Raw genomic sequence first — 23,374 nt, 5'->3', positions numbered from 1 at the left:
AAAGATTTTCTTCAACGATTTCTCAAGAACGAATCACTTAATCGAATTCGTTGGAGTTCGTAATTACACTCTATAACATTTAAGTAAACTAGGTTTATAGTTAATTTTTCATGCACGTGTTTGCTTGCACGCTTTCCCCATTTCGTGATCGTATACATATAGGTCGCTGCTAGTTTGGTTAAAATTGTTCTTAACACACAACTTAATGTAATGATTTTTGGAACAAAGTACAGATATTGGAATATCCCATCTAAGTTTAGCACATGTTACTAAGTAAATGATGTGTTATTATTATTAAGAAACTGGCATTCGTCCGCTACTCTCGAATTACAAAAAAAAAACAGAAGTGAGGGGCCTATATGTTCTTCCATACTATCCTCTACATTTATACCAAATATCATCGAAATCCGTCCAGGCATTTAGGCTACAAACTCTAACAAACGTCCATCCATCCATACATCTAAACTTTCGCATTTATAATATTAGTACGAAGTACGATGTACCTAAGTAAAACTAAGCTATCTTATAAGTGGCGTTATGTTCTTGCATAACTGTTGATATAATTACTGTGGGTAAATTACCTTTGCACAAAGCTGTTAGTGATAGTAAATAATATGTCAATTGCAATTAAGGCAAATCTGAGCACAAACGCTGGTGAGTTGCGGCCGCAGTCGTTAGCGTTCGCATTCTCACTTGTCATCATGTAGCGATAACCTTCGTTATTATTCATTGAATATTCACAACTGATATTTGTAGTTCTAGTCGTTAGCGTTATATTTGTTAATGAAATTACTGTCGTATAATACACATTTAAGCTTTGATATTACATTGAAGATTTTAATTTAAAAATTCGGCAATATTTAACAATAAGCATCACCGTATTTTTTTTTGTTCTATTGAAATCAAATTTTTGACATAAAAACATTTATGAACATTTATATATCGTTTTATGTCGATGGCTTTGTGTTTGTAATACGGGATGTTTGTAAACCCAATGTTATTTACGATCTGTGATCGGATGTGTGCGAACTGAGCGCATTCTTTGTAAATAATATCGTTTACATACTGTATCATTGTTGATCTATAAATATGCTACAATCATTGTAATGTATTACATAGCCACGTGCGCCGGCCGCATACTGTTGTACCGACTCAACGAATTCCGCAGGCATCAGTCAATTCTCACGACATATAGAATTCTTAATGGAAATTAAAAGGTTGTGAGAATCGAAAGGTTGTAATAAATAATAAATATTTCTTTTGCTTACATGAGTAACATACTTTAGACTAATAGGGCGTCAAATTTATCTGGACCGAGAAAAAGACAGGGACATTATGGTAAGGATTTTGTGACACGCGCTAATGAGCTATACCACAACCATAATTGTAACGCTCACTGGTCAGATAAGTTAGCTTGACTAATTACAACAATATTCAAAAGTCTTTCATTTTTGAAGTCTTTTGAGACTTTATAAAGGTTACCAAGTGATCAGATGGTCTTGATAAATCATGTAACTTGATCGAATTCCTGACGCCGTGTTCTTACTATAGAAAGCTAGACTGAAGAAATTTAGAAAGTTTTGTACGATCAAATATTGTAGACAGATGTTGGGCTTACAACCAAATATGTTGAACTAAGCAGTGATACCAAGAAGGGGTAATTTTTACAATAAAAAATCATAATTTATTAGTATACAATTATGCAAAGTAAATCGCAGAAACGGTATCAACTACCCTACGGAGTATCCGATGGGAGAGAGAAGTGCAATTAATGTAAAAGTTTTTATATAACAACGGTCAATTGCACATCCATATGGCGTTATGTTGTAACTAACGTAAAGCGCACTTCCTTAGAAAAACCATTCATTCCGTTGTTAAAGACGTGGCGTAAACTGACGTAGATAAATTGTTCCGGACATGTATACGACAAAGCTAACTGTTGCGTTCTAGGAGAAACATAAACAAAAGGAGAAAAAGCTACCAAGCATTTACAAGCAACCACATTAAGAGCGGACGCACACCTTTGAATAAACTATCGCAGAACAGTTGCGCGATTGTCAATTGTTTCGCAGCCCTTTCAACAGTTCAGTTGCACAACTAAAAATCGAGTAGTGTGCGCACCTCCATATAAGCTCATAGGAATCAAATGACAGCTAAACAGTTTTGCGAGAGTTTAGTCAAAGGTGTGCGTGCTATAACCATTGATTTGTTAAAACAAAATCTAATCAAGAAAATATAGGAAATTCGTTTATAAATACTATAATAATAATTTTTTGTTTTTTTTTTTTATATTATTGTTTAATATTAGACCCAGACACAGACATAGATTAGAGTAAGTAACAGACACATTATTCTTCTGCAGAAAATTATTGACAAAAGACTCAAAAACAAATTATTTCGTTTGGTTGATAACAGTATTTCCATTTAAATGTTGCCAACATTTAGTAAACGTTTAAGAGGAAAACATTAAACATGTGTAAAAAATCTTATCTATAATATTCAAGGCAGTTTGTTATGAGAAGAAACAGGTGTCCTGTCGACGGAGAAATAGTTTTTTGCGTTGCTACTTTAAAATAATTTTATTATAACTAAATATATCGACATGATGTAAAGTAAGGTGCAAAATGTACTCGAATGAAAAATTAAATTTTTCTTTATAATTTTTCAAAAGAGATTAGAAGTCATTTACCTTTGACATACGATAAAAAAATAGGTCTATTAATAATCAATAACAATCTATTATTACGAATAGTACTCAATGTTAAAGATGCATATTAACGGCGTAACCTATTACATTTGTTAAAACCTAACTTTTTTTAAAAAAATAAGAATAAACTTATAGCTTAGCAGTGTTATATAACTTGTTTAAATTTAATATGCAACAGTGTAAAGCGTATGTGACGAACCAAAACAAATGTGAGCAACACCGTTACCTCACTTCACGGAATTAAATGAAGAGGAGTAAAAAAAAAATAACAACAGGCAACGGTAAACTTTGTTTGCTGCGTAAAGTCTCATTCACAAAGAACGAGGTGATCGCACGAGTTATAATTGTTCGGTATACATAATTGTGAATTGTGCTTAGGAAAGTATATTGAAAATGAGCGTAACGATTTATAAAAAGTCATTCGTCGCATTAAATATGTACAAAATGAAATGGAATATTTGTTTTTTATTGTAGGTTATACTTTTTTTAGTGTGAATGGTGCCTTATGTCGAAGCAGCGCGTCTGCAGTACGCCCATGCGATGCAGTTCAAGATGCTACGAAGCTCTAATGAGTCCGCAATTAAAATCAAACTGGACCGCAGTGCTAGTTTCGAGACTATTGTGCGTGAAATGGTTCTAATTAAAACGACACATTCATTCGCATCGCCTGTCTGTTCATTCATTCTTGTAATCGAGAACGGTAGATCATTCTAGATGTAACAAAAAATCCATTGATACTTCTTAAGACCGCGTATTCAAACGATGATCAGACCAGTAAACTAAATTAAATATTACAGAAAAAAACAAAAGCATTATTTTAATTTTACGACGATTTAAACGCAATATTCAAAATTAACGCAAACGTAGACAAACACGTTTATAATGTGGGTCTATTCGTTGGCAATCTTACAAATAAAGAAAAAAAAATCTACTTTTATGCAGAACATATAACTAAATTGCTACATATTACATTTGAGTGTAAGAGCGACGTCCGTATTCTTTGCTCGTATAAATCAATTACGGAATTATTTCAGACGCCGATAAAAATGTAAGACAGAAGGGCCGTCGCTTTTTAAAAGGGCAATAAATAAGGTGAACTCGGTCGGTTGTCAACTTTAGCGTACTCGTATGGCACAGTTCCCAGTGAAAATGTTTTCATCTCCTATACTCATTGCCACTTTATTACTGCGCTTGTATTGTACATGGTTAATCTTGTATTTATTTAAATATGTTAACTTGAGCACGTAGATTATACAAGGAAACAACGCTCCAACTATTCAAAGATACTTGTGTTTACGTTACGAACAATGCGTTTAGAAAAAACAAACAGCGTGGAGGCGCTTTTAAAACTACAATTACGGCAGATAAAGACAAAAATGGTACGTAAAATTATTCTGATATTCATATGCGATGCTAATAAGAAAATAACGTCAAATATTCGAATTCTTAAAACCTTTGTTTTAACCACAGTCTACCGAAGTTTCAATAAAATATATCTAAGTCGAAACAGTACGCTTACTATAAAATAGACTTGTAGATAAATTAATTTTATTACCACAAGAAAATTACAATCTCGTAGTATAAGCAACACGGAATACATCTTGAATCTTGATTCCATAAAAGATAAGAAAAATACAATTTTAACTTCCAGGTATCAGCAGTGAACAAAACAATGGCTAAGAAAAAGTCGGCGGGTAATGTATAGCTTTTGTTGTGTCCGCGCGATCGACTCAAAGACGGGAACCGTGGGAGAGGACGCGGGAACATCTCATTCTGTTCACTTCGTTCACATGGACTAACATACAAGAACAAAATCTCATTAGTTGATGTGAAAACATCTATTGATCGAGCAATTGACTGATGTGCCGCCCGTATTTGTAGCAAATATATTGTTAAAATGATTTTAACTTAGTGTTTCTACCACTATCCAATACGAAATAATGAACATTTTAAAATCTATTTAATGTGTTATTTTAACAGCGGTAGCCGTTATTTATAATTAAGTTTATTAACGTAGATGTAAATTGACGTGAATGGTGGCGAGCGCAGCGTGAACGCGACACGGCTTTCACGCTTACTCTTTGAAGTTATATCGGCTTCGGCTTACGAGGCCTTTTTAGACGTTAATTGCTGCACAATCTGAGGTATATTGGGATGTTTTAACACGTAAATGTGCTATAAAATTAGATCCTTTCTATTACAATCACATTATGTTTCATTTAACTAATTAGAAAATGTGTTGTCAAACTTTTGAAAAATATTACTAAATTCGAAGAAGACGTTGATGTTCTTTTTATTACTAAACAAAAAAGCCAGTCTGAATTGACTCCATTGTATTAGAAAACAAATACAAATATTGCAACTTGTTATTATAAAAGTTTTGAATTTAGACAGAATTGAGTTGTGATAACATGAAACGTGTGAAAGCAGTTTAAAAATACTTTTTATTAAAAAAGATAATGTGTTCAATTGAATTGAAAGTACCTTCGATTATAGCTTTTATATAACGCTAAAAGAAGTATAACATAACTGAATTTGTATGTAAAATAAAATACGAATTACAAAAACTTTCCTTTGTTTAAACAAGTTAATTTTATGGGGTATATTTTTTATCTCTTTTCCAGTACTTAACACTGTAAAGTGTTAAGGTTCTAAAGTTTTAAGAGGTATAGTCGGACGTAAAAGTAGTACATTGGTAGGTTTATGTATCGTGAGTGCACGTTGGCGTTTTGCGACAGGTTCCGTTCGCCTCGGGCGCTCGTTCCAATGTCAATGCAATCTCTTCTATCATTATAACACTAAAAGCCCTTTTAAAATAATAATAAGGCTAGCCGTTTTGTAAATATGTATCTCACTATAAAACACAATCGAATACAGTTAAGTGGATTTTGGACCAACAAGTTTGTCATTTCATATTACATTTACTTTTATTTGTAAATATACATATGTACAGTTAGTTTAAAATGTATTGTTGAGTTGCTGGTACAATTCATTGTTAGAGAATGTAACTGCAGAGCGCGTGTTCATCTGTTTAGTTTCTGTAATCTAATCTGCTACGAGACGCTCGCGGCATGGACTATTCGGCTTACATTTAACAAGTAACATTATGCCTTTAATTGTACTAAAAATCACCTACTTTATACATAGCAATAGCTCACTATATTCATCTTTTAAAAAGATCAGTCACTTCTTTTGAACGGATCGTCGGATGTTTTAAATATTTTTTCATAACAATACTTGTTTTTAATGAAGCTAAATAAATTAATCACTATCGTTATGCAATTCAAAAAAAATGACAATGGTTGATCAGAAACATTAATATTATGGTGTATATGAAAAAATATTGACATGATTGGCATCAATAGAGTAGTTAACCTACCCGCCGGCCCTCTGGCCGCTCGTCCCTTCCGTTGGAGCTTTAAGGCCGCTGACCCAATACATCACGTTAAAGTACAAGTACACAATACTAACATACATGTTCTTTACATATTACATCTATAAGATATAGATTACTCCGCGACTTCGTTTATGCGTAATTATGAAAAAAATTAGTAAGTGACCTGTCTTTTCTTGTAGACTTCAGTACCAAATTTCATCTAAATTCGTTTAGGCGTTTTAGAAATACTTTGTAATATCCATCCATCCAAATATTCACATTTATTATATTACAGTAAAATATTGAATATGATTAAACTATCGCTGACAAATTTTAAGGATATGTTTTATTCTGTATTTATTGCTTATTATGTATCTCAGCCCTCAAATTAATTTTAACCGTAATATTGATAATTTTAAAGGGTCATTTGATAGTAATGTTTCCACCACTCTTACAAAACATGTTTTACGTTCAAGCCTTTCAAAGTGCGTGGTCTATTGCAATAATGTTGATTTAAGTGTAATACAACTCGTGGCTTCTGATTTCCAATAGATTGTGACATTTTTATAATCATAACGCTGAATATGGTGGTAATCTATGCTATTAGAATAAAGCGTAAACACACACTTCTTTGATGCCTAAAATGTCAGCAATTACAGCATATTTTTGAATAACTCTTTTGTTAATAAAAAGCTCTATACTTACATTGCGCTTTAGGCTACATATTTTCACGCCATTAAACTTAGGGGTAAATATTTTGGATAAAAACCCTAATGTGTGAAAGAGACCATAAGTTACTGTCAACATCAAGGAATCAAGGTTGCCACGGTTTGACATCATGTCATGTCATTTAGACATTTGCAATTGATAATTTTACAAATGTAAACAATAAAATGAAATTTTTATAATTTTATGCGGACGAAGTCGCACGGGAACAGCTAGTATAATATAAATGTTAATTTTCAATTCAAGAATGAAAATGTAGTGAGGTCGAGGAATACAAGGGAATCCCCATTTTTAAGTAGTAAATGTATATGATCTGTCCGTGTCTAGCTAATATGTACAATTTCAAACATAAATGATAATCTTTTCTTGAATTTTCTTAATGACAAATTATTCTTTGGTTATAATTAATTTTAGATATTTCCTTGACTTATCGCCTCCGATCAAATCTTATTTGCATATAATAAAGTACTAGTAATAAACATCAATTATTTTTGTTTATATCAACTCCTACTATATTACATATATCAAAATAACCTTGACTCTAAATATGAGTGATTCGGCAAAAACATATTAAACTCGGCTTATAAATTATAATATGTTTCTAAGGGAAATTATGTTTTCCTTAAACATTAATGTCAAATAAACTAAAAAATAACTAGATTTTTTCTATGTTTTAGAATGTTATTAATAATTATAAATGTAAGGTAATATAACAAATGGATTTATTAGATTCGGTGGAACAATTTACAAGAAGTTAAGTCTTATAGTCCAAGATATGTAAATAACAAATAGTAATAATATTGACTTTTGATTTACGCTGTACTCGTGTTGTTTGCGAGACAACTATCAGAATCAGTGAGGACATTGTGATTATTATAATTCAATTGTTCCAATTTTTATATTTAATATTAACGAATAAAACTTTGTTGTTTTATAATCCTCATCCGGGAGGCCTAAAGCTGAAAAAGCCTAGAAAAGACATCAACGCACGCCAATAGGAAGCCAAACACGTCTTTAGTTCGTGTAGCTCTGACAATATAGCAGATACTTAAATGGTTATTAATGAATATGAAACACTTGGAATTCTGTTTAAAGCTCATTAAACGTGCTTCATTTGCTTGAGAACAATGCGATATAATTGTAAAATTATTTCCTTAATCGCATTTAATTGGTTTTGTTACCAGCGTGAGTTATTATGAAAAAAAACTAACGTTTACCTTCAAATGGCGTTTTTTAAAAAGCAACTTGATGCCGGTTGTATTATTTTAGGATAAATCGAAAATGAATTGTGGGTATGGAGACGGATATCTGAGAACGCACAAGTCAAGTGACATAGAAGCCGATTGTGTTGCAGCGCACGACCTTCGGTCGGCGATGCAGTTCATGGCGCGATCTCCTCTCGTCTGCATAAATCAGCTGGACGACACTTCTACATAAACATACATTGAAATTCAACACGCACTCACCGTAAACAGACGGCCGTATTGAAAATAAACCGTACACCTCCAACTTGCAGAGTCACAGAACAAATCGAACAACACAACAGTCGCTGAACTGTCAGCGAGATAAATAAAATGAAAGTATTATAGAACCAAAAAAACTCGATACGATAATATCACCACTTCATTCACGTTACGTCGGAGCGTGCGAGTAAAGTTTGAGTCGTACGCGAGCGCGGGGTACGACCACCTCACACGACTGTCACTAGTCGAATGAACTCCGCTCCGAGTCGAAGTCGCAGCGGGCTCGAGCGGTGCGTACGCCGCGCCCGCCGCGCGACACACGCGATGCTTCCGCGACCCATCGCAAAACAAAAATTGACAACACGCATCTCGGACTAATATGCATATAATCAGATATCTCACAGCATCCGGTGGGGAAGGAACGGAATCAGTTCTTTTGCGTTTCGTTTAGCTTTCGACTAAAAGGGGACGTTAATCGATTCGCATGCCGGCGACTTTTCTTTTAAGAAACTGCATAAAAATAACCTCTGAATATATGAGGTTTTTTATTTTTATTTTTAGATATATTGTGGTATATTAAGTATAAAAATACGTATTATTAATTAAATTATAGTTGTTCTAGCTAACTATTAAATATATGCATCGCAAAATAATCCCATCACTTACCAAATAATTTTGTGGTTAAAGAAAATAACATCGTCTAATCATATCTTTTATTTTACGACTATCTCGTAAAAATAAAACGTTACCATAGAAATCTGTACTCATTTCTTTTACGTCGATGTTATGGTGATATTTCCCTTTAATAAAATTGTTCACATATTTTATAGACCATAATCTCGAACAAGAAATAAATTAATAATTACTCTTGCTTTACGATCATTTGTTTGCATTCTCTAATTAAAAGAAACTGTAATCCATGAAGAAGTACTTGTTTTTATCTGTATACTTGTACTGTGTAACGAAGATAACTGAAGTTAATTGTTGATTAAATTGAATTAGCGGCTTAAATGATTTCATATCTCTATGGTAATGAGAATTTATCATCATCAAATTGCCCTTTTCCCTTATGGAGGGTCGGCATCATACATCTCCATCAGCCGTCATATCTGAATCCACACCTTTCTTAAGCACATCCTCTTTCACACAATCCATCCATACTTTCTTCGGTCTTCCTCTTCTTTTGTAGCCATCCACATTCATTCTTAACACTTTCTGGTTTATGTCCCCATCGTCTCGTCGCATAACATGTTCATACCACGCTAACCTTTTGCTTTTCAATTTCTCCACCACTGGCGCTACTTTCAAACTTCCTCTAATGTACTCATTCTTAACTTTATCCATTCTTGTCACACCATACATCCATCTTAACATACGCATTTCAGCCACATGAAATCTTCTTTCATCCGCAACTTTGGTGGCCCAACATTCAGATCCAATAACGTATCATTTAATTTATATCATATGTTAATATTATTGTATCCTTAAGGATATTTCTGTGTTATAATAATTTTAAGATGAGATGGTACACAACAGTTTCGCAAGTAAGCAGTGAAACTGATGTCTTACTTCACGACTGCCTGTTTGTTGCAAGACTTAGCTCATAAAATAGCACTGTGAGTTTCTGCTATTGTTCAATATGATAAATTGTTGATTGTTTAGTTAAATACAAGTTTCTATGACCATTAGTACAGAAGTAAAGCCTATTATCATTTTCACGAAAAATGTATCACTTAAAAGTAATAATTGTAGGTTATAGATGAATAATGAATATTAATACGCGAAGCGACAACTTTTTACCTTATTTATATAATTGCGGCATTAGTGAAAATGATATTTGACATGTTGAGAAGAAGTGCATGTTATAGCTATTTAAAACCTTCGATTGTAGAGTATTGCAGGTTTTATTTAATTTTTAATTATGTCTGACGAGAGTTTGATTGATTCAATATGAATATATTGGAATGAATATTATTTAACAATCCTTTGTTTACTTGCTCATAATATGTTCTGGGAAGAAACCTATAAGATTTACATAATAATAGTTTACGTGAATAAATAAGCACGACAAGGTTCAATTAAGCTAACATAATATCAATTAATTTCTACCTTCTCGAAGCTTCTTATGTAATAAGTTGAATAATTATAAGTACTAGACTTAACTTACGTATAAACACTAGAATATCTCAACCATAGGATCACAAACTATTAGGTTACCAACGACTATTCTAAATTTTTTCAACTTACGTAGTGTTGGTAGATAATTTATGAATTTTGTTATTAAGTTCTTTAGCGGGAGAAAGCTCGTTTGCCGACCAATAGGGTCACTGGGCGTTAAGTGATTATGAGTAGTAACTTACGCACATAAAATACACATGTACAAAGATACCTGCTGCTGAGTCTAGTATAGACGTTTTACAAATTTTTCACTAAATCTTAAGGTCTTAAACAGTAAAGCAAACGTTCGAGTTACAGAAATTCACAGTTATTCATCAATACAAGCTATGTTTATTCAATGTATTATTATAATATACATATAATTGGTCATCTGTCGGTAACATAACTGGCACTTCAACTGGCTGGAGCGACATAATACTTATACGACAGCTATAATTGGACAATTAGCACGGCCCATGAATTACGCGCACGCGAATCAATATGGCTGTAGTAAGTTATCACAGAGGGCGCTGTCACAGGTGATGACTTCATTGCAGTTGTAATACACATCGTCTCATGTTTTATTCTCTTTGACGAACCAGAGACTACGATAAGTCGTTTGCAGAGAGTTTAAGGACGACTCCCCTTCCTGCTAAAACCAAATATCCCGCGCACATCGCCATAGACAAAGCTTTTGTGCATAATCTGTATTAGAGTTACAGTCGATATGAGTCTTTTCTTTTACCTGGATATATTATATTTTATACAGACTAAGAAGAATTGTTAGTTCCTTAGAATTAAAGCGAAAGTACACTTGTTCAATTTCACTTTCACCCTGTACCCTAAATGCATAAATTAATCCATTAATAAAGATTTAATTTGGTTTTTAAATTTAAATTTATCTTGCAATTTGTATATTTCATTTAATGCTAGTTGCATTAAAATTTTAGGATTTTATATTCGCAAACGAACCTTTTCTGATACTTGATACATTGGCACAACTATTGTGCGATTGTCAATTGTCGTTTGCTTTGCAGCTAACCCAATAGTTTAGTTGCACAACTAAAAATAGAGGATTGTGCGCACTTCTATACAATCTCATAGAAAACAAAGCGAGACTAAAAAGCTGTGCGATAGTTTAATCAAAGGAGTGCACGCCCTAAAGTGACTTGTATGAGAGCATTTGATACATAAAACATACGAATATTGCACTTAACGTTGTAATTTGTGTCAAAGTGGCGTTAAATGAATAGCTAAGGGCAAATCTACCACTTTGTCAATGTCATACACAAGCAATTATTTGGCATATTGATAAAAAGCTTACAGCTTAAAGCAACTTTCGCTTATCATTAGCGCTTATCACGCAATGTCAAGAGCTTTTGTGTTTGCATAATGGTGCGGATAACACGCGGAATAGCTCCGCGACACGCTTATTCGAGCATTAGTTTAATAATGAAGGGCTTATACTCTTATAGCTGGATTCCTTTTATCAATTACTGATAAATTAACATTTAGAATTTGTCTCATTGGATAATTTTTGTAGATATCCTTGAAATATCTTAAATACATAGAAGTAGGAAGAAATGTAAAATCTCCCGTTTTATAAATTACTAGCTGTTGCTCACGACATCGCTCGCGTGAAATTATAGAATATTAAAAAAGTAGAACTTAATTAATATAGTTCAATGATAACTTAGCTTTCTAATGGTGAAAAAATTATTGAATTCGCCCCAGTAGTTTTTGAGTTATTTCAATACATACAAAAATACAAATCTTTCCTCCTTATAATATTAGTATACATATAATAGATTTGACAATTGAGATTATTTATTATTAGAGAGAATACTTCAGTTTCATCTAACATTAATTAACCCGTATCCATACTCGGAAGATGAGTCAGGAATGCAGAGTATGCAGAACCCAAAGTTCCTTAGTTTATTTGCTCCGTTTGAATAATTGAACAATGTAGGGCAGATTCATTAAGAAATTTTGCACTAATTCAACATTGATAGCAGCTTTAATTTTTAATAGAAAAGTATTACTGCACTATAAATCGATTCAAAGCTTAGTCATTCGCGACGTTAGGCGAATAGTTGTTTGTTTAGATAACGCAATAAGTGTAGAGAATTAGTTCAGTTGGGGTTATCAAGAGAAACAATTAAGGAGTCGCGAAGTCAGATTAGAAACTGCCGCAAATGTCGTGCTCGACCGCAACGCATAATATTAATGGAGGTGTTGTTTACATACAAATGTAATAAAATAGTACAATAACAATCAAATCTTAATTAAATTATTTAAGTTTTCCAACGCCTAGTGATCTCCACGTTTATTGTTGTAGATAGAGCAAGTATCATTTTGTGAGTCCTGGAATGTTGTAACGTTTATTTTATCATAATCATAATTAAAAACTACCGTTAGGTGGTTTTTTTTTCATTTTTTAATGTAAGGATACTCTGTTAAAATGTTGCCAGTAACTTCTAATGATACTTATCATTTTCTTTCAATTTAGTTATAATAATGTAAAATTCCAATTCAAATTACATTAAATAATTTGTTCAGTAAGGTCGTATAAGGTTACTCTTTGACATGTGATAAGTTATCGGATGATTGATTGAGAAATTTCCACCAATTTAACTAATCTATTAGGATTGTATGGACACATGTGTCAGTTGCTAATATCTTAACACTAACCTATTCAATTATTCATAACAGTACTTAAACTCTCAAAGAATACGTATGTAAATACTAACTGTTCCCGTGCGGCTTCACCCGCGTGAAATTATAAAAACATTATTGTATTGTTTAAATTTCTCAAATTCTCAATTGCAAATGTCAAAATTACCTTTACTACTCGTATCCTCGTAACCTTGCTTCTTCTACGTTGGCAGCTTGTAGTTTATGGTCCCATTCCCACATGAAGGTTTTCTTACAATTTATTTACCCCCTAAGATTAATAGCGTGATTATATATAGCCTAAAGCGTGTCGTAAGTGTAGGGCTCTTTATTAAAGAAAGAATTATTCAAGGACATGTTGTGATGTTGCCATCGTACGGCACGAAGTAGTGTGTGTTTACGCTTTATTATATTAGTATAGATAGTGAAATAATTCGTATTTAAAATAACGTACTTAATACTAGAACATCTGCTAATGTACTTAAGCCTGTCTTCGCAGTTACCAACAAGGACATTGAATTGTAATTCAAAATATTTGGTTGTTTCAAATTTTCCTCAAAGTATAAAACAACGGAAGTGATGCGTCGCTATGACCTCTCCAATGTGTAGCGTTAGGCCGTGTCAACTGAGAGGGAAGTGGCTTGTACGAAATACACAAATAGTTTTTTGAATGTTTTGACAAGAAATATTTTTTTATTTATCATTTAATCGTCATAAGTTCTCTAATGTCTTCCATATTATGTGTTCCTTCAGCGATTTTCACCTGTTCCAAAGTGACGCATTATGACAGTTATAACACCATTTTGGTAAGTGCTTTTTAATTAAAAATGTCAATTGATTCGCTTTTCGAGCTGATACCGACTGAAAGCGTGTGACAGTGAAATTCAATAAAGTAATTACGTACCGCCATTGAACACGAACTCAAAATGAACGAGACCTCGTTTATTGCAAATTGTGTTCGCTTTGATTACAAGTAAATGTTGCGTGCAAAAGTAATACCTTGTATTAATTCTGACTAACGGTGATAAATAATATATTGACATTTGAGGTTACATGCAAAGATTGCAAAGAAGATAAAACTAAATTAGAGTCTTTTTATTTCATGAAATGTTTATATAAATGTAATAAAACTGTAATAGTATCGTTAAGACAATTGTGCTGGTTTGGATATAACCTAAAAATAAATAATTATATTATTCATTAAAGAAAATCAAAGGAATTGGATAATAATTATTTCTCCGATTTACTAATACTTATTTGACTTCTTTTAAATTGATAAATATACTATTAATTAAGATAACATCGATACTAATTTGTCCATTTTAATACATTTAAAATAAATACTTACTAATTAAAAAACCTACTGCTTGACTACTGTATTTTATGAACGATCAAAACGAATAAATATCTTCAGTGCAATTTTAAATATCTGCTATAGTAAACCTACAAAATTCTAGTCTAATTTCCACATTCAAAGTTACTATAAAACAACGTGCTAATAAGATTTTTATCTCAATTATAAGTAATTTAAATCGTACACTTCCAACCGCACCTACGCAATTTGAAACACCAAATAATACAACGTAGTTAAAGCTTATAATGAGACAATTAGAATTCTTAAATAGCGTAATAAAATTATCTCGGTATACAAAAGACGAGAGGACGATGAAAATTTCGCTGAAAACAAGCAATTCTTTAAAACATTATTACGAAGTTTTTAATAGAGAATGATTGTATGAAGTAAAACAATGGTAGTAAATCGTTACGTAACACGAAGACTGCTTTGTCGAGAATGTCGGGGACTACAGTTAGAAGTTTGTTTAATTTGTTTGTAAGTATTTAATTGTTTCCATTCCTTTAGTTCTACAATTGTTTGCTAATATGTAGCAAATCCTATTATTTAAATGATGATAAACTTTGTAAAAACATATTGTTTCAGTTCAATAGGACTGTATATTTTAGAAGAGTCATGTAACTTCTTAAGAGCCTTTAATAAGGATTTGTAACACATACTCAGTAACTCATATATTCCTGTCCACCACAGCAAAAAGGTTTAAGCGGTATCCAACTTTTATGTTCTCCCTTCGTAAAGTGAAAAGCACCCTAGGAGTTCATTAAAATATAATTATGAAGAGACTCTTATGTGCGTCGTGGTGGGGCGCGCGGAGCATGAGGAGTACAAGGGGTAGGGGGTATGCAAATGACTCGCAACGCGCACATAACCACTGCAGTTTCTCCACCTTTTGATACATTGTCTATTCAAGCCTGTTACGTAAGACAGTTTACAATTAAAAAATTGAAAAACAAGTACCACCTTGCATTGGTTTTATCTTAAACTATAATAAAATTATAATAAAATATAATAAATTTATAATAAAATATAATAAATTATATATAACATATAATAAAATTGGAGTGTCTGTTTGTAATGTCAAAAGAAAATTCTTGATTTTGGGAAGATGGTGTATTTGCGTTGCTTTAAATGAAATTTACATTTAATCTTTTTTGTCTGTCTGTCTGTCCGCAAGTCGCGTTTATTCGGGGCAATCTCCGAAACAGCTGCACCGATTTCGTCCGGACTTTTCTTATCTTAATATTGCGTGGTCGAAGTCGCGGGCAACAGCTAGTAATAAATTAAAAATCGTGATTCTTTCATAATTTTTCGGCACACCTAACTAGCGTTATATTAATGCAATTAATTGCAGATATTAGAAACAAAATTTAATCAAAGATAAATAGTGACCTAGTTATGAATAATATTCCATCCTTCCACGTTTCTTCGGACACGGGCTAAATAACTAACGTTGTATATTAAAGGAAAGTTTTAATTAAACAGAGGTTGTAGAGGCGTCGTTCCCTGGCTTCATTGCAAGGAGCTAAGTTTCTCTTAAGGAACGCTAACAAATCCCTAGCAAGTTAATTCGTGTATTGTTTGATTAGAATATTGTACTACCGAAGATTAACAAATTACGAAATTAAATACGACTGTTTCCGTTATTTGGAAAAACGTAGTTTCTAGAAGCTTTTCTCAACTTACCGAAAACCAACTTGTGTTTTGAAGGGTTTTGTGTGAACCTTACTTAAATCATTCAAGTGAAACTATGTGAATGTATATCAGATTTTTCTATGGTTGGAGACTATAACGTGTTCCTGGTCTTATCTATTTGTAATAGCGTGTAGTCTGTCATCATTAATATTAAACAATACTGGCACCTTTTTTAGCATTTGATTCTATTGCAATTAAAAGAAGTATTTAATATGTTTATTTACGTTCAGTTCAATTTAGTCCATATGACTATGCTGGTGTATTAGTTTTAAAGTAAGCTAAAGTGCTTATTGGGACTTCCTCAATTGTTAAATTGGTCTCTCACCCATTTATGATCTTCATATGTGATTCATGCCGGCTGTGGTTATGAATCTAGATCATTCTGTTGTCTTTTCACTTAGTGATGCCATCTTGTTGTATTAAACGTAACGTAAAAAATTATAAAGTGCAATAATACAATTAGAAGAGGTAACTAGCTTCCATAATTTAAAGCGGGAATCTACCATTTATAGGTTATTCAATCTAACTTTTGTAGATATTTGCTTATTTTTTAATTAAGGATATAAATTATGAATAGCTTGTCCTGTTAAGGTATCGATAACATTTGTCTTAAACTTGGAGATCATAATAATTATTTGACATACATTTGAGCTTATAGTATCATCGTATTTACGTTCCTGTAAACGATACGTTTAGTGACTTAAAAGTATCTGCTTTATGGTATAGCACGTAATAGCCTATCGTCTATCTCAATTGATATTATGACAGGGGAGGCGGGACGTGATTTAGGATGCGTGCGATTCAATCTAACGAAATGTGTGTCCGATCATCGTTATTTTCAATAAACTTTTGTGTCATATTAATTTAGCTCTTGAACAACCGGATCTATAAAGATACCGCTCAAGGAAATATTTGCATCATATGATACGGTAATGTATTTTAAAAGTAAAGCGCATATGAAAACGTAAATTATACGAAGTTCTTAGCAGGTGAGCTGTTTAAATTCTGTTATACTAGAATGTACAATTTTGTTTATAAAACATGATTCAAAGAGTTCAGTATTCGATAAGGAATTTTTTAAACCTTTTTTTTTACGTTAATTTTGTAATAACATAAATATGTTTGTGGCAGCCCTAACAAACAAGGAAGAAGGCCGGCCTGATTGACAGCTTGTAATAATTTTAGCTGCGGTAATCGTGTGCCAGATTTTTGACTGCCGATAAATAAACGAGGATGTATCAGATCTTTTGTCTTATTGATATATTGTTTATCTGAGTTATAACTTTGCGTATATTGTTTCTGAGATTTGAAACACTTTTTTGTAAGCTTATTGTTTGATTTATAGGTTAATTTTTTTGTTTATTATTGCACAAAATCAACAGGTGTGATAATTTACCCTGTAAAGAAGTCCTTCCTTACTTACGTATTATACAATTTTTTATGTAACTATTTTGTTAATTGATTAATATTTTCTTAAATAATAATCAAAAAACATAACGTTTTTCGCTTAGTTATGTTGCTTACTTAACACTGTAATTACCATTACAGAAGTATTTGTGAAATTTCAATTGAAAATAAGTTTATAAACATACGAAGTTTGTGTATTGTTTTTCCCCGAACGACAGTATACTCTTTTTTTTGCGGATACGAATTCACTGGAATGTCCTGTGTAGTCGTTTGTTTTTTTTCAAATGAATCAGTAGTTTTTACACTCATTTATTTTTTTAGATTATAAGGCTATTAAGAAATAAAATATAGCCCTCAAACTTATATTGAAAAAGCTAGGTTAAATTTTAAGAGCCCCAGAATAAAAGAGGATCTAAATAGACTTCAGGCAGAAGAGAACGAAGAAGAAGGCGACTTCAGAAGACGAGAAGAATGCCTTCAGTTATCAAGTAGTACTTTCTTTTGCTAAATAAGATCTTGTAAAGACCATTGTATTGTACATTAAATGTAAAATAATTAGAGCTAATCATCTTAGGTGGTTTAGTGATATCCGGTGAAGCACGTGGTCGCCAGCAGAGGGCGTGATGCACGTGTCACGACAGACGACTGCGCGCGTGCGCGGTGTTTAACTTCGACATGCTTTGATATGTTTACTTACGATTTTTACGGTACTTAGACTGTATGAATCATTGGTAGTTGTTTTTTTAATTAGATTAAATAATTTCTAATTCTAATTAGTCATGAATTGAACATACCAACCAGTGCCACAGACATTCTAAAGTGGTTACTTTTTATTATTTGTCAAAGCTAAGATATTTTAATGTGTAACTTAAATGTGTCTTAAGTGTTAAAGCCACGCTTAAACTTGAAATTCCATTGTAATTTTGTCGTCTGTCAGATTGTTAGCGGCGCTTATATTATTAATATTCTATAGTATTATTTTATGAATAAAAACATAGTTATCTCGAATTTTGAACGTAGTTTACAAACTTTACATCAGAATCATATCAGAGGAGTAACGCTCATTAAGTATAACGAAGTGCCATTAACCAGCACGTGTATTACATGAGTGGTAGCGGCATTCATTCACGTGATTTGTGTTTAGTAAACGCTGAAACTTCAGTCACGTGCTGCGGAACCGGAAACTTGTGTGTTATCGTTGTTTTAGTTACCCCATGGTATGTGGCCATGGACCTTAGGCTACTGTACTTTTGGGTTTATACCGAACCTGAGGTCTAGTTATCTTTAACTTAGTGTTCCAAGTCCCTCAGCGGGTCGTATAGTGAGCTGGTAATTATAATGATGACACCGAACTGAACTTAGTACTAGTAAATTAAAAGTTTACTGCCTATGTATTATCAGGAAAAGCGGTATGGTAAGGTCTTATTATTTGATATTTTGAGCTTGTAAATTACTAATGGAGTATCTAGCTAGATGTTCTATCATATAATGAAATTACGTTTAATAACGACGCTACACTATTCTATCTGATAGTTATTTAAACAAAATGGTATATAAAATAAAAATAGACTAAGATAAAAAAAGCCACGTGAAACGCGTGACAATTCAACGGCAGACGGTGCGGTTGCATGGACTTTGTGCCTATTTCCAGAGTCGCGTTTTCTTTTTCTATTAGACTGATTGATACAGGTTAACGTAAAAGGTAGCCAGTATTACAGTTGCTTTTGTTTAAAATATAAGTATAAAAGTGCTTTTGTACAAAATGAAAGACGCCATAGAGTAGCATAGCATATCACACAGACCGGGTCGGAAAGCAGAAGATTTGTTAATCGCAAATAAAATTGACTTTTAAGTAAAACAATGTTAAATTTTACTTTACACGTCTTTTCTTATCAAGATCAAGCGTAAAATAGACATGTAAAGTAAAATTCAACCGTATTTCAATAGAAGGAAGCGCAATTTGATTTGTAATATAAATCTGCGTTTCTCTACGCTCTTGTCAGTGTGAACGGACCCTTATTCATCGACTTTACCTACTCGCAATATTGATACCATTCACGTGCAAGATGACGTATTTACAAGTTCAAGTTCAATGTAACTTAAGTTTTAATAACATTTTTATTCTCTTTAGCAATGTTTTATTAACACATAAATAAACATATAAACCAATTTATGTCTAGTTAAAAGGCAAACATTTAGAACGAGGCGAGATCTAATAAAGCTAACGAATCGTACTTCATTAGGGAAACATCGCGCGAAATAGTTTCGTAAATTATCTGGGAACGTTGAAAATTATTATCGGAATGTTAAAAATTCATGTCCATGGCATTAAAATTATTACGTACTAGCTGTTGCTCGCGACTTCGCCCGCGTAAAATTAAAAAAATATAGCCTATGTTATTCACAGATTAACCTTTCTAAACATAAAGGAATTTTTAAAATCGGCCTCGTAGTTTTTAAATTATTTAAATACATACAAAAATACAAATCTTTCCTCTTATAGTATTACGAGTAGTATACCATAGGTATAGAAAGGCTGTTTTAAGAAACATTTTTTTTATTTATTGAGTGAAAATAATCTGTATTAATAATTAAAGGACTTTAAAAGTTGCATGACCATTGTAGTGATAGGGATCATGTGGTTACCAAACATTTGACGTGAATTAATCTTTGAAAAAAGTGTGTCATGGCCGCAGAGCTCATAAACTTTACCTGTTGCAAAACTTTCCCGGAGATTAAGGCCTATGATACATTTATGGCGCGATATTGACTGTTATGTGTCCTTTTATGTGATTTATTAGCCATCGTTGTCGGTTTAACATCCCTAAAAGTGTGCTAAAAGGTATTGGATAATAAATGAATAGATACCGTGTCATACTAACACTAAAGAATAATTATCTATATCAACTAACTAAATACTTTTTTCCTATGATATGTGAAATATTTAAATGAATTAATATTTACGTAAAAAAACGCGCATATAAAAATGATTTTATCGATTTCTCGATTCATTTTAAATTTTTATTTATACATAATTTTTGGTGATAGCGAAAATTTTTCATAACGCGTATGTTATTCAGTAAAAATACTGCAAGCCTCGATAAGTAATTACTTAATCGTTTATTTTTAAAAAGTGGAAGCAATGATGCGTCTATCGAATAGAATGGCTACACGGAACATATCAAGTTACAGGCGATTCTCGCTAATGTTGGCCACACACGTTAAATTTTATATGCCTGTTTTAACTTTACAGGCAAATCCAAAAACATAACTGAGGATTAAAAACCGCAGATCTATACGGATTTGTGATACACACAAGTTTCCTTGTAAAGTTACGTAACAAAGGTCAAAAATGTTATGAAAACCTAACGTGTGTGGCCAACATAATGCGTATTTACGATGACCCTTCGCAGTACACACGCTTCGTTGCTGAGTCACCGGTGTACAGGTATCAGTTTTTTACTCTTAACTACTCACCTACTTTCATCTCTTTCTCACACAAGACGTAACCAAGGGAAAGAGATTTGTTATTTCATCTCGATTGTATGATTCACGATCGTGGAACTAACCGCAAATTGATTTAAAAAAAAACTTGTTTTATCCAGCGATTTATTGTAGTCGCAATAATGGTAATACCATGACTCATGATCGGACGCCGTGATTTACTATGAATTGTCGGTAAATATGCGTGAAAAGTTCACGCTTTGTTTTCTATGTAGACAATGTATTAGAAAGTGGCGATAATCTGCAATAATCATATAAGAGTATTCTAACAAACAAAGGGTTCTGCTAATATTTTTTTTATCCATTGTTTTTGTATATCTGCATCCGTTTGACTTACAGTATAGTTTAAATATTAAATGTACTCTAATGAAAAATTAAACAAAAAAATGGGACCCCACTGCAAGCGCTACCTTTCGGATAAAAAAGGATTTTCAAAATCGGTCTAACTACTATGGCCAAAGTTATGCCGTTATACACATAAAAAATATACAGACGAATTGAGTACCTCCTTCTTTTGGGGAGTCGGTTAAATATTTCTTAAATATGACATCATCATAATCCATAAACCATTTACATAGCATACCTAAAAATTTTAAAAACCCTGGGGAGCTTCAATCGGCTTCTTCAATACAAAATTTGTAAAGTGCGCAAGGTGATTTAATTCTAAAATTTTCTGCGATGTAAGATTTGAGTATTTCTGGCATAGACTAGTACAGGCTGATTTAACAATTTGTTTTTTAATTTAAAAATAAAACCAATTATCAATATTGGATTTATTTGGGAGCAAAAATGTTTCAGATCATTCACTTTTCACTTATAAAAATACTCACTAAAATAAAATTCAAAATACGCAAACATTTTAAGACCACGGATCTCTAAAAATAACAATGGATTAAATTATAACAATAGGTAAGAGTTGTATAAGAGCGAGACATCGAGACGAACATTTCACTGTTAGGTAATTGTATTCTATACTATACAACTATTAATAATCAAGTCCAAACATTACATTTACAGCAAATTAACCCATGCTTCTATTTCCTCATTTGTATTATTTTACCAAGCTATCCTAGAATTTAAAAATCTCTAGAAAGTTTATATTAAAAGTATCTTTCTAGTTAACGTATCCGCTTGGAATACTATCGAAGTTGGCCACTGCAAGTTTTTATGTTTGCATAAAAACTACTCTATGAAGAAAAGTTCTGTAGACTAGAATATTCAATGCAGGAGCAGTGTGTTAATAATTTTCTTTTTGCATCCTCCAATATACACCATTTAAGTTTCCTCTTTATAAAATAACATGTTGTTCTTTTGTTTATTGCTATATGCCTCCTTATCTGTCAAAAACACTGACCCTTTCCATGATTTTGATAAGAAAATGATGAGAAAGGATAGACTAGTCTGGACTGGACTAATTTGACCTTCAGCACATGCCCTCGTCAATCGAAACTCGGAAAAACTTCCATATTCAAATCTAACAGCGGACTCTACTACTGTTAAAACTACAAGTTTAAGACGTTAAAGTATTGTGATTTTACCTATATTGTAACTATATTAATTTCATATAAAACCGTTATTTAAATGCCTCTGATGGACTGCACAGGGACTTTGTAGTACCTCTTTACTTCGTATTTGAAGATTACCAAACACTTGCAGTAATACTCATTAGCTAAGTACGCCACGTGTAAGCTAGTAAAAAGGTCGTAAACGAGATGTTTCAAGCTACTTCATTATTATAAAGTCTATGAGCAAAGTTTCCTCATTTCCCAGTTGACAGGTTGCATGTTGGTGAGTGCGGTTAAGAACTTCGTAAATTTAAAGGCTTTTGTAAGAGTTTAAGTTGTAAATATGCCGTAATTCTATACAAACAGGAAAGTTCTAACTACTTTTAAAACTGCAGTATCAGAATAACGGTGAAGCGGTGCATAAAGCTATAAAGAGAGTCCGTGGCGTATTTGTTAAGCTTTGAGCGGATTTACACGTTCAGGTTCGATACCCGTCATCTACTAATATGTTTTATAATTTCGAATTTAACATGTACATTTAACTGGCACACATCGGTGAAGAAATTCAAATATGTGTGATCAAGTCACTTCTAACTTAGGGTAAGTTTCGAGCCTCTCTTTGGGGTATAGTGAGATGATGGTAAAATGACATACAAAATAAGCTTAAATAGAATAAATTTCAGTCAATTTTAATCTACGTCGATTAAACAAGATGAAATTTAATGCAGCCATCAACGCTGTAGTGAGTTTAAGAGGCTCGGGCTTCCGGCGCGGGCTACTCAGTCTATTTGCGAACTCCGCTCCGTTATT

At 32.6% G+C, this 23,374-nt stretch overlaps 1 protein-coding gene across 1 annotated transcript in view; it reads right to left on the bottom strand.

The window, feature by feature from the left end:
• The window catches only part of LOC106107429, a 31,981-nt gene extending 23,683 nt beyond the window's left edge, over positions 1-8,298 (bottom strand). Inside the window, exon 1 of the mRNA XM_013288281.1 lies at positions 8,276-8,298. The gene's annotated coding sequence lies outside the window, so the exon portion shown is untranslated. The remainder of the gene's footprint in view (positions 1-8,275) is intronic.
• Between the last annotated feature and the right edge of the window lie 15,076 nt (positions 8,299-23,374).

The sequence above is a fragment of the Papilio polytes genome, unplaced genomic scaffold (assembly GCF_000836215.1).
Source record: "Papilio polytes unplaced genomic scaffold, Ppol_1.0 DF822067.1, whole genome shotgun sequence".
NCBI classification, from domain to species: domain Eukaryota; kingdom Metazoa; phylum Arthropoda; class Insecta; order Lepidoptera; family Papilionidae; genus Papilio; species Papilio polytes.
The sequence above is the reverse complement of the archived record's forward strand: the minus strand, read 5'-3'. Positions and strand labels throughout refer to the sequence as shown.